A 12,633-nucleotide genomic window follows, 5' to 3' on the forward strand; every position below is an offset into this window, starting at 1 on the left:
GTACTTAAGTCGGCATTGTGCCTTTTGCATTAAATTCGGGTGCAATTTCTGTGCTTCATCGTCAATAAGAAGGTCCAAGGTATACAGTAAACCTGAAGCGAAGCATCGGAATCTAAAACTGGACTCACAGGAGAGGTTCAAATCATAGAGAGTTAGAGTGTCAGTCCACTTGTACGTAAGTCAGAATTGTGCCTTTTGTATTAAATTCGGATGCAATTGCTGTGTTTCATCATCAATAAGAAGGTCCAAGGGATACAGTTAACCTGAAGTGAAGCATCGGAATCTAAAACTGGACTCACAGGAAAAGTTCAAATCATCGAAAGTTAGAGTGCTAGTCCTCTTGTACTTAAGTCGGCTTTGTGCCTGTTGTATTCAATTCTGATGCAATTTCTGTGTTTCATCGTCAATAAGAAGGTCCAAGGGGTACAGTAAACCTGAAGTGAAGAATCGGAATGTAAAACTGGACTCACAGGAGAGGTTCAAATAATCGAAATTTAGAGTGTCAGTCCTCTCGTACTTAAGTCGGCATTGTGCCTTTTGTATTGAATTTGGATGCAATTTCTGTGTTTCATCGTCAATAAGAAGGTCCAAGTTATACAGTAAACCTGAAGTGAAGCATCGGAATCTAAAACTGGACTCACAGGAGAGGTTCAAATCATAGAAAGTTAAAGTGTCAGTCCTCTTATACTTAATTCGGCATTGTGCCTTTTGTATTAAATTCGGATGCAATTTCTGTGTTTCATCGTCAATAAGAAGGTCCAAGGGATACAGTAAACCTGAAGTGAAGCATCGGAATCTAAAACTGGACTCACAGGAGAGGTTCAAATCATAGAAAGTTAGAGTGTCAGTTCTCTTGTACTTAAGTCGGTATTGCGCCTTTTGTATTAAATTCGGATGCAATTTCTGTGTTTCATCGTCAATAACAAGGTCCAAGGGATACAGTAAACCTGAAGTGAAGCATCGGAATCTCAAACTGGACTCACAGGGGAGAAACAAATCATATAAAGTTTGAGTGTCAGTCCTCTTGTACTTATGTCGGCATTGTGCCTTTTGTATTAAATTCGGATGCAATTTCTGTGTTTCATCGTCAATAAGAATGTCCAAGGGTTACAGTAAACCTGAAGTGAAGCATCGGAATCTAAAACTGGTCTCACAGGAGAGGATCAAATCATAGAAAGTTAGAGTCTCATTCCTCTTGTACTTAAGTCGGCATTGTGCCTTTCGTATTAAATTCGGATGCAATTTCTGTGTTTCATCGTCAATAAGAAGGTCCAAGGGATACAGTAAACCTGAAGTGAAGCATCGGAATCTAAAACTGGAATCACAGAAGAGGTTCAAATCATAGAAAGTTAGAGTGTCAGTCCACTTGTACTTAAGTGGGCATTGTGCCTTTTGTATTAAATTTGGATGCAATTTCTGTGTTTCATCGTCAATAAGAAGGTCCAAGGGATACAGTAAACCTGAAGTGAAGCTTCGGAATCTGATACTGGACTCACAGGAGAGGTTCAAATCATCCAACATTACGGTGTCAGTCCTCTTGTACTTAAGTCGGCATTGTGCCTTTTGTATTAAATTCGGATGCATTTTCTGTGTTTCATCGTCAATAAGAAGGTCCAAGGGATACAGTAAACCTGAAGTGAAGCATCGGAATCTAAAACTGGACACACAGGAGAGGTTCAAATCATCGAAAGTTAGAGTGTCAGTCCTCTTTAATTTAAGTCGGCATTGTGCCTTTTGCATTAAATTCGGATGCAATTTCTGTGTTTCATGGTCAATAAGAAGGTCCAAGTTATACAGTAAACCTGAAGCGAAGCATCGGAATCTAAAACTGGACTGACAGGAGAGGTTCAAATCATAGAGAGTTAGAGTGTCAGTCCACTTGTACGTAAGTCAGAATTGTGCCTTTTGTATTAAATTCGGATGCAATTGCTGTGGTTCATCATCAATAAGTAGGTCCAAGGGATACAGTAAACTTGAAGTGAAGCATCGGAATCTAAAACTGGACTCACAGGAGAAGTTCAAATCATCGAAAGTTAGAGTGTCAGTCCTCTTGTACTTAAGTCGGCATTGTGCCTTTTGTAATAAATTCGGATGCAATTTCTGTGTTTCATCGTCAATAAGAAGGTCCAAGCAATACAGTAAACCTGAAGTGAAGCATCGGAATCTAAAAATGGACTTACAGGAGAGGTTCAAATCATAGAAAGTTAGAGTGTCAGTCCACTTGTACTTAAGTGGGCATTGTGCCATTTGTATTAAATTTGGATGCAATTTCTGTGTTTCATCGTCAATGAGAAGGTCCAAGGGATACAGTAAACCTGAAGTGAAGCTTCGGAATCTGAAACTGGACTCACAGGAAAAGTTCAAATCATCGAAAGTTAGAGTGCTAGTCCTCTTGTACTTAAGTCGGCTTTGTGCCTGTTGTATTCAATTCTGATGCAATTTCTGTGTTTCATCGTCAATAAGAAGGTCCAAGGGGTACAGTAAACCTGAAGTGAAGAATCGGAATCTAAAACTGGACTCACAGGAGAGGTTCAAATAATCGAAATTTAGAGTGTCAGTCCTCTCGTACTTAAGTCGGCATTGTGCCTTTTGTATTGAATTTGGATGCAATTTCTGTGTTTCATCGTCAATAAGAAGGTCCAAGTTATACAGTAAACCTGAAGTGAAGCATCGGAATCTAAAACTGGACTCACAGGAGAGGTTCAAATCATAGAAAGTTAGAGTGTCAGTCCTCTTGTACTTAATTCGGCATTGTGCCTTTTGTATTAAATTCGGATGCAATTTCTGTGTTTCATCGTCAATAAGAAGGTCCAATGGATACAGTAAACCTGAAGTGAAGCATCGGAATCTAAAACTGGACTCACAGGAGAGGTTCAAATCATAGAAAGTTAGAGTGTCAGTTCTCTTGTACTTAAGTCGGCATTGTGCCTTTTGTATTAAATTCGGATGCAATTTCTGTGTTTCATCGTCAATAAGAAGGTCCAAGGGATACAGTAAACCTGAACTGAAGCATCGGAATCTCAAACTGGACTCACAGGGGAGAAACAAATCATATAAAGTTTGAGTGTCAGTCCTCTTGTACTTAAGTCGGCATTGTGCCTTTTGTATTAAATTCGGATGCAATTTCTGTGTTTCATCGTCAATAAGAATGTCCAAGGGTTACAGTAAACCTGAAGTGAAGCATCGGAATCTAAAACTGGTCTCACAGGAGAGGATCAAATCATAGAAAGTTAGAGTCTCATTCCTCTTGTTCTTAAGTCGGCATTGTGCCTTTCGTATTAAATTCGGATGCAATTTCTGTGTTTCATCGTCAATAAGAAGGTCCAAGGGATACAGTAAACCTGAAGTGAAGCCTCAGAATCTAAAACTGGAATCACAGAAGAGGTTCAAATCATAGAAAGTTAGAGTGTCAGTCCTCTTGTACTTACGTCGGCATTGTGCCTTTTGTATTATATTCGGATGCAATTTCTGTGTTTCATCGTCAATAAGAAGGTCCAAGGGATACGGTAAACCTGAAGTGAAGCATCGGAATCTCAAACTGGACTCACAGGGGAGGTTCAAATCATATAAAGTTAGAGTGTCAGTCCTCTTGTACTTAAGTCGGCATTGTGCCTTTTGTAATAAATTCGGATGCAATTTCTGTGTTTCATCGTCAATAAGAAGGTCCAAGCGATACAGTAAACCTGAAGTGAAGCATCGGAATCTAAAAATGGACTTACAGGAGAGGTTCAAATCATAGAAAGTTAGAGTGTCAGTCCACTTGTACTTAAGTGGGCATTGTGCCTTTTGTATTAAATTTGGATGCAATTTCTGTGTTTCATCCTCAATAAGAAGGTCCAAGGGATACAGTAAACCTGAAGTGAAGCTTCGGAATCTGATACTGGACTCACAGGAGAGGTTCAAATCATCGAACATTACGGTGTCAGTCCTCTTGTACTTAAGTCGGCATTGTGCATTTTGTATTAAATTCGGATGCATTTTCTGTGTTTCATCGTCAATAAGAAGGTCCAAGGGATACAGTAAACCTGAAGTGAAGCATCGGAATCTAAAACTGGACACACAGGAGAGGTTCAAATCATCGAAAGTTAGAGTGTCAGTCCTCTTTAATTTAAGTCGGCATTGTGCCTTTTGCATTAGATTCGGATGCAATTTCTGTGTTTCATGGTCAATAAGAAGGTCCAAGGGATACAGTAAACCTGAAGCGAAGCATCGGAATCTAAAACTGGACTGACAGGAGAGGTTCAAATCATAGAGAGTTAAAGTAACAGTCCACTTGTACGTAAGTCAGAATTGTGCCTTTTGTATTAAATTCGGATGCAATTGCTGTGGTTCATCATCAATAAGTAGGTCCAAGGCATACAGTAAACTTGAAGTGAAGCATCGGAATCTAAAACTGGACTCACAGGAGAAGTTCAAATCATCGAAAGTTAGAGTGTCAGTCCTCTTGTACTTAAGTCGGCATTGTGCCTTTTGTAATAAATTCGGATGCAATTTCTGTGTTTCATCGTCAATAAGAAGGTCCAAGCGATACAGTAAACCTGAAGTGAAGCATCGGAATCTAAAAATGGACTTACAGGATAGGTTCAAATCATAGAAAGTTAGAGTGTCAGTCCACTTGTACTTAAGTGGGCATTGTGCCTTTTGTATTAAATTTGGATGCAATTTCTGTGTTTCATCGTCAATAACAAGGTCCAAGGGATACAGTAAACCTGAAGTGAAGCTTCGGAATCTGAAACTGGACTCACAGGAGAGGTTCAAATCATCGAACATTACGGTGTCAGTCCTCTTGTACTTAAGTCGGCATTGTGCCTTTTGTATTAAATTCGGATGCATTTTCTGTGTTTCATCGTCAATAAGAAGGTCCAAGGGATACAGTAAACCTGAAGTGAAGCACCGGAATCTAAAACTGGACTCACAGGAGAGGTTCAAATCATCGAAAGTTAGAGTGTCAGTTCTCTTGTACTTAAGTCGGCATTGTGCCTTTTGCATTAAATTCGGATGCAATTTCTGTGTTTCATCGTCAATAAGAAGGTCCAAGGGATACAGTAAACCTGAAGCGAAGCATCAGATGCTAAAACTGGACTCACAGGAGAGGTTCAAATCATAGAGAATTAGAGTGTCAGTTCATTTGTACGTAAGTCAGAATTGTGCTTTTGTATTAAATTCAGATGCAATTGCTGGGGTTCATCATCATAAGTAGGTCCAAGAGATACAGTAAACCTGAAGTGATGCATCGGAATCTAAAACTGGACTCACAGGAGAAGTTCAAATCATCGAAAGTTAGAGTGTCAGTCTTCTTGTACTTAAGTCGGCATTGGGCATGTTGTATTAAATTCGGATGCAATTTCTGTGTTTCATCGTCAATAAGAAGGTCCAAGGGATACAGTAAACCTGAAGTGAAGCATCGGAATCTAAAACTGGACTCACAGGAGAGTTTCAAATCATAGAAAGTTAGAGTGTCAGTCCTCTTGTACTTAAGTCAGCACTGTGCCTTTTGTATTAAATTCGGATGCAATGTCTGTGTTTCATCGACAATTAGAAGGTCCAAGGGATACAGTAAACATGAAGTGAAGCATCGGAATCTAAAACTGGACTCACAGGAGAGGTTCAAATCATAGAAAGTTAGAGTGTCAGTCCGCTTGTACTTAAGTCGGCATTGTGCCTTTTGTATTAAATTCGGATGCAATTTCTGTGTTTCATCGTCAATAAGATGGTCCAAGGGATACAGTAAACCTGAAGTGAAGCATCGGAATCTCAAACTGGACTCACAGGGGAGGTTCAAATCATATAAAGTTAGAGTGTCAGTCCTCTTGTACTTAAGTCAGCATTGTGCCTTTTGTTTTAAATTCGGATGCAATTTCTGTGTTTCATCGTCAATAAGAAGTTCCAAGGTTACAGTAAACCTGAAGTCAAGCATCGAAATCCAAAACTGCACTCACAGGAGAGGTTCAAATCGTAGAAAGTTAGAGTGTCAGTCCTCTTGTACTTAAGTCGGCATTGTGCCTTTTGTATTAAATTCGGATGCAATTTCTGTGTTTCATCGTCAATAAGAAGGTCCAAGGGATATAGTAAACCTGAAGTGAAGCATCGGAATCTAAAACTGGACTCACAGGAGAGGTTCAAATCATAGAAAGTTAGAGTGTCAGTTCTCTTGTACTTCAGTCGGCATTGTTCCTTTTGTATTAAATTCGGATGCAATTTCTGTGTTTCATCGTCAATAAGAAGGTCCAAGGGATACAGTAAACCTGAAGTGAGGCATCGGAATCCCAAACTGGACTCACAGGGGAGAAACAAATCATATAAAGTTAGAGTGTCAGTCCTCTTGTACTTAAGTCGGCATTGTGCCTTTTGTATTAAATTTGGATGCAATTTCTGTGTTTCATCGTCAATAAGAAGGTCCAAGGGATACAGTAAACCTGAAGTGAAGCTTCGGGATCTGAAACTGGACTCACAGGAGAGGTACAAACCATCGAACATTACGGTGTCAGTCCTCTTGTACTTAAGTCGAAATTGTGCCTTTTGTATTAAATTCGGATGCATTTTCTGTGTTTCATCGTCAATAAGAAGGTCCAAGAGATACAGTAAACCTGAAGTGAAGCATCGGAATCTAAAACTGGACTCACAGGAGAGGTTCAAATCATCGAAAGTTAGAGTGTCAGTTCTCTTGTACTTAAGTCGAAATTGTGCCTTTTGCATTAAATTCGGATGCAATTTCTGTGTTTCATCGTTAATAAGAAGGTCCAAGGGATACAGTAAACCTGAAGCGAAGCATCAGAATCTAAAACTGGACTCACAGGAGAGGTTCAAATCATAGAGAGTTTGAGTGTCAGTTCACTTGTACGTAAGTCAGAATTGTGCTTTTGTATTAAATTCGGATGCAATTGCTGTGGTTCATCATCAATAAGTAGGTCCAAGAGATACAGTAAACCTGAAGTGATGCATCGGAATCTAAAACTGGACTCACAGGAGAAGTTCAAATCATCGAAAGTTAGAGTGTCAGTCTTCTTGTACTTAAGTCGGCATTGGGCCTGTTGTATTAAATTCGGATGCAATTTCTGTGTTTCATCGTCAATAAGAAGGTCCAAGGGATACAGTAAACCTGAAGTGAGGCATCGGAATCCCAAACTGGACTCACAGGGGAGAAACAAATCATATAAAGTTAGAGTGTCAGTCCTCTTGTACTTAAGTCGGCATTGTGCCTTTTGTATTAAATTTGGATGCAATTTCTGTGTTTCATCGTCAATAAGAAGGTTCAAGGGATACAGTAAACCTGAAGTGAAGCATCGGAATCTAAAACTGGACTCACAGGAGAGGTTCAAATCATAGAAAGTTAGAGTGTCAGTTCTCTTGTACTTAAGTCGGTATTGCGCCTTTTGTATTAAATTCGGATGCAATTTCTGTGTTTCATCGTCAATAACAAGGTCCAAGGGATACAGTAAACCTGAAGTGAAGCATCGGAATCTCAAACTGGACTCACAGGGGAGAAACAAATCATATAAAGTTTGAGTGTCAGTCCTCTTGTACTTATGTCGGCATTGTGCCTTTTGTATTAAATTCGGATGCAATTTCTGTGTTTCATCGTCAATAAGAATGTCCAAGGGTTACAGTAAACCTGAAGTGAAGCATCGGAATCTAAAACTGGTCTCACAGGAGAGGATCAAATCATAGAAAGTTAGAGTCTCATTCCTCTTGTACTTAAGTCGGCATTGTGCCTTTCGTATTAAATTCGGATGCAATTTCTGTGTTTCATCGTCAATAAGAAGGTCCAAGGGATACAGTAAACCTGAAGTGAAGCATCGGAATCTAAAACTGGAATCACAGAAGAGGTTCAAATCATAGAAAGTTAGAGTGTCAGTCCACTTGTACTTAAGTGGGCATTGTGCCTTTTGTATTAAATTTGGATGCAATTTCTGTGTTTCATCGTCAATAAGAAGGTCCAAGGGATACAGTAAACCTGAAGTGAAGCTTCGGAATCTGATACTGGACTCACAGGAGAGGTTCAAATCATCCAACATTACGGTGTCAGTCCTCTTGTACTTAAGTCGGCATTGTGCCTTTTGTATTAAATTCGGATGCATTTTCTGTGTTTCATCGTCAATAAGAAGGTCCAAGGGATACAGTAAACCTGAAGTGAAGCATCGGAATCTAAAACTGGACACACAGGAGAGGTTCAAATCATCGAAAGTTAGAGTGTCAGTCCTCTTTAATTTAAGTCGGCATTGTGCCTTTTGCATTAAATTCGGATGCAATTTCTGTGTTTCATGGTCAATAAGAAGGTCCAAGTTATACAGTAAACCTGAAGCGAAGCATCGGAATCTAAAACTGGACTGACAGGAGAGGTTCAAATCATAGAGAGTTAGAGTGTCAGTCCACTTGTACGTAAGTCAGAATTGTGCCTTTTGTATTAAATTCGGATGCAATTGCTGTGGTTCATCATCAATAAGTAGGTCCAAGGGATACAGTAAACTTGAAGTGAAGCATCGGAATCTAAAACTGGACTCACAGGAGAAGTTCAAATCATCGAAAGTTAGAGTGTCAGTCCTCTTGTACTTAAGTCGGCATTGTGCCTTTTGTAATAAATTCGGATGCAATTTCTGTGTTTCATCGTCAATAAGAAGGTCCAAGCAATACAGTAAACCTGAAGTGAAGCATCGGAATCTAAAAATGGACTTACAGGAGAGGTTCAAATCATAGAAAGTTAGAGTGTCAGTCCACTTGTACTTAAGTGGGCATTGTGCCATTTGTATTAAATTTGGATGCAATTTCTGTGTTTCATCGTCAATGAGAAGGTCCAAGGGATACAGTAAACCTGAAGTGAAGCTTCGGAATCTGAAACTGGACTCACAGGAAAAGTTCAAATCATCGAAAGTTAGAGTGCTAGTCCTCTTGTACTTAAGTCGGCTTTGTGCCTGTTGTATTCAATTCTGATGCAATTTCTGTGTTTCATCGTCAATAAGAAGGTCCAAGGGGTACAGTAAACCTGAAGTGAAGAATCGGAATCTAAAACTGGACTCACAGGAGAGGTTCAAATAATCGAAATTTAGAGTGTCAGTCCTCTCGTACTTAAGTCGGCATTGTGCCTTTTGTATTGAATTTGGATGCAATTTCTGTGTTTCATCGTCAATAAGAAGGTCCAAGTTATACAGTAAACCTGAAGTGAAGCATCGGAATCTAAAACTGGACTCACAGGAGAGGTTCAAATCATAGAAAGTTAGAGTGTCAGTCCTCTTGTACTTAATTCGGCATTGTGCCTTTTGTATTAAATTCGGATGCAATTTCTGTGTTTCATCGTCAATAAGAAGGTCCAATGGATACAGTAAACCTGAAGTGAAGCATCGGAATCTAAAACTGGACTCACAGGAGAGGTTCAAATCATAGAAAGTTAGAGTGTCAGTTCTCTTGTACTTAAGTCGGCATTGTGCCTTTTGTATTAAATTCGGATGCAATTTCTGTGTTTCATCGTCAATAAGAAGGTCCAAGGGATACAGTAAACCTGAACTGAAGCATCGGAATCTCAAACTGGACTCACAGGGGAGAAACAAATCATATAAAGTTTGAGTGTCAGTCCTCTTGTACTTAAGTCGGCATTGTGCCTTTTGTATTAAATTCGGATGCAATTTCTGTGTTTCATCGTCAATAAGAATGTCCAAGGGTTACAGTAAACCTGAAGTGAAGCATCGGAATCTAAAACTGGTCTCACAGGAGAGGATCAAATCATAGAAAGTTAGAGTCTCATTCCTCTTGTTCTTAAGTCGGCATTGTGCCTTTCGTATTAAATTCGGATGCAATTTCTGTGTTTCATCGTCAATAAGAAGGTCCAAGGGATACAGTAAACCTGAAGTGAAGCCTCAGAATCTAAAACTGGAATCACAGAAGAGGTTCAAATCATAGAAAGTTAGAGTGTCAGTCCTCTTGTACTTACGTCGGCATTGTGCCTTTTGTATTATATTCGGATGCAATTTCTGTGTTTCATCGTCAATAAGAAGGTCCAAGGGATACGGTAAACCTGAAGTGAAGCATCGGAATCTCAAAGTGGACTCACAGGGGAGGTTCAAATCATATAAAGTTAGAGTGTCAGTCCTCTTGTACTTAAGTCGGCATTGTGCCTTTTGTAATAAATTCGGATGCAATTTCTGTGTTTCATCGTCAATAAGAAGGTCCAAGCGATACAGTAAACCTGAAGTGAAGCATCGGAATCTAAAAATGGACTTACAGGAGAGGTTCAAATCATAGAAAGTTAGAGTGTCAGTCCACTTGTACTTAAGTGGGCATTGTGCCTTTTGTATTAAATTTGGATGCAATTTCTGTGTTTCATCCTCAATAAGAAGGTCCAAGGGATACAGTAAACCTGAAGTGAAGCTTCGGAATCTGATACTGGACTCACAGGAGAGGTTCAAATCATCGAACATTACGGTGTCAGTCCTCTTGTACTTAAGTCGGCATTGTGCATTTTGTATTAAATTCGGATGCATTTTCTGTGTTTCATCGTCAATAAGAAGGTCCAAGGGATACAGTAAACCTGAAGTGAAGCATCGGAATCTAAAACTGGACACACAGGAGAGGTTCAAATCATCGAAAGTTAGAGTGTCAGTCCTCTTTAATTTAAGTCGGCATTGTGCCTTTTGCATTAGATTCGGATGCAATTTCTGTGTTTCATGGTCAATAAGAAGGTCCAAGGGATACAGTAAACCTGAAGCGAAGCATCGGAATCTAAAACTGGACTGACAGGAGAGGTTCAAATCATAGAGAGTTAAAGTAACAGTCCACTTGTACGTAAGTCAGAATTGTGCCTTTTGTATTAAATTCGGATGCAATTGCTGTGGTTCATCATCAATAAGTAGGTCCAAGGCATACAGTAAACTTGAAGTGAAGCATCGGAATCTAAAACTGGACTCACAGGAGAAGTTCAAATCATCGAAAGTTAGAGTGTCAGTCCTCTTGTACTTAAGTCGGCATTGTGCCTTTTGTAATAAATTCGGATGCAATTTCTGTGTTTCATCGTCAATAAGAAGGTCCAAGCGATACAGTAAACCTGAAGTGAAGCATCGGAATCTAAAAATGGACTTACAGGATAGGTTCAAATCATAGAAAGTTAGAGTGTCAGTCCACTTGTACTTAAGTGGGCATTGTGCCTTTTGTATTAAATTTGGATGCAATTTCTGTGTTTCATCGTCAATAACAAGGTCCAAGGGATACAGTAAACCTGAAGTGAAGCTTCGGAATCTGAAACTGGACTCACAGGAGAGGTTCAAATCATCGAACATTACGGTGTCAGTCCTCTTGTACTTAAGTCGGCATTGTGCCTTTTGTATTAAATTCGGATGCATTTTCTGTGTTTCATCGTCAATAAGAAGGTCCAAGGGATACAGTAAACCTGAAGTGAAGCACCGGAATCTAAAACTGGACTCACAGGAGAGGTTCAAATCATCGAAAGTTAGAGTGTCAGTTCTCTTGTACTTAAGTCGGCATTGTGCCTTTTGCATTAAATTCGGATGCAATTTCTGTGTTTCATCGTCAATAAGAAGGTCCAAGGGATACAGTAAACCTGAAGCGAAGCATCAGATGCTAAAACTGGACTCACAGGAGAGGTTCAAATCATAGAGAATTAGAGTGTCAGTTCATTTGTACGTAAGTCAGAATTGTGCTTTTGTATTAAATTCAGATGCAATTGCTGGGGTTCATCATCATAAGTAGGTCCAAGAGATACAGTAAACCTGAAGTGATGCATCGGAATCTAAAACTGGACTCACAGGAGAAGTTCAAATCATCGAAAGTTAGAGTGTCAGTCTTCTTGTACTTAAGTCGGCATTGGGCATGTTGTATTAAATTCGGATGCAATTTCTGTGTTTCATCGTCAATAAGAAGGTCCAAGGGATACAGTAAACCTGAAGTGAAGCATCGGAATCTAAAACTGGACTCACAGGAGAGTTTCAAATCATAGAAAGTTAGAGTGTCAGTCCTCTTGTACTTAAGTCAGCACTGTGCCTTTTGTATTAAATTCGGATGCAATGTCTGTGTTTCATCGACAATTAGAAGGTCCAAGGGATACAGTAAACATGAAGTGAAGCATCGGAATCTAAAACTGGACTCACAGGAGAGGTTCAAATCATAGAAAGTTAGAGTGTCAGTCCGCTTGTACTTAAGTCGGCATTGTGCCTTTTGTATTAAATTCGGATGCAATTTCTGTGTTTCATCGTCAATAAGATGGTCCAAGGGATACAGTAAACCTGAAGTGAAGCATCGGAATCTCAAACTGGACTCACAGGGGAGGTTCAAATCATATAAAGTTAGAGTGTCAGTCCTCTTGTACTTAAGTCAGCATTGTGCCTTTTGTTTTAAATTCGGATGCAATTTCTGTGTTTCATCGTCAATAAGAAGTTCCAAGGTTACAGTAAACCTGAAGTCAAGCATCGAAATCCAAAACTGCACTCACAGGAGAGGTTCAAATCGTAGAAAGTTAGAGTGTCAGTCCTCTTGTACTTAAGTCGGCATTGTGCCTTTTGTATTAAATTCGGATGCAATTTCTGTGTTTCATCGTCAATAAGAAGGTCCAAGGGATATAGTAAACCTGAAGTGAAGCATCGGAATCTAAAACTGGACTCACAGGAGAGGTTCAAATCATAGAAAGTTAGA

The sequence above is a fragment of the Schistocerca serialis genome, chromosome 3 (assembly GCF_023864345.2).
Source record: "Schistocerca serialis cubense isolate TAMUIC-IGC-003099 chromosome 3, iqSchSeri2.2, whole genome shotgun sequence".
NCBI classification, from domain to species: domain Eukaryota; kingdom Metazoa; phylum Arthropoda; class Insecta; order Orthoptera; family Acrididae; genus Schistocerca; species Schistocerca serialis.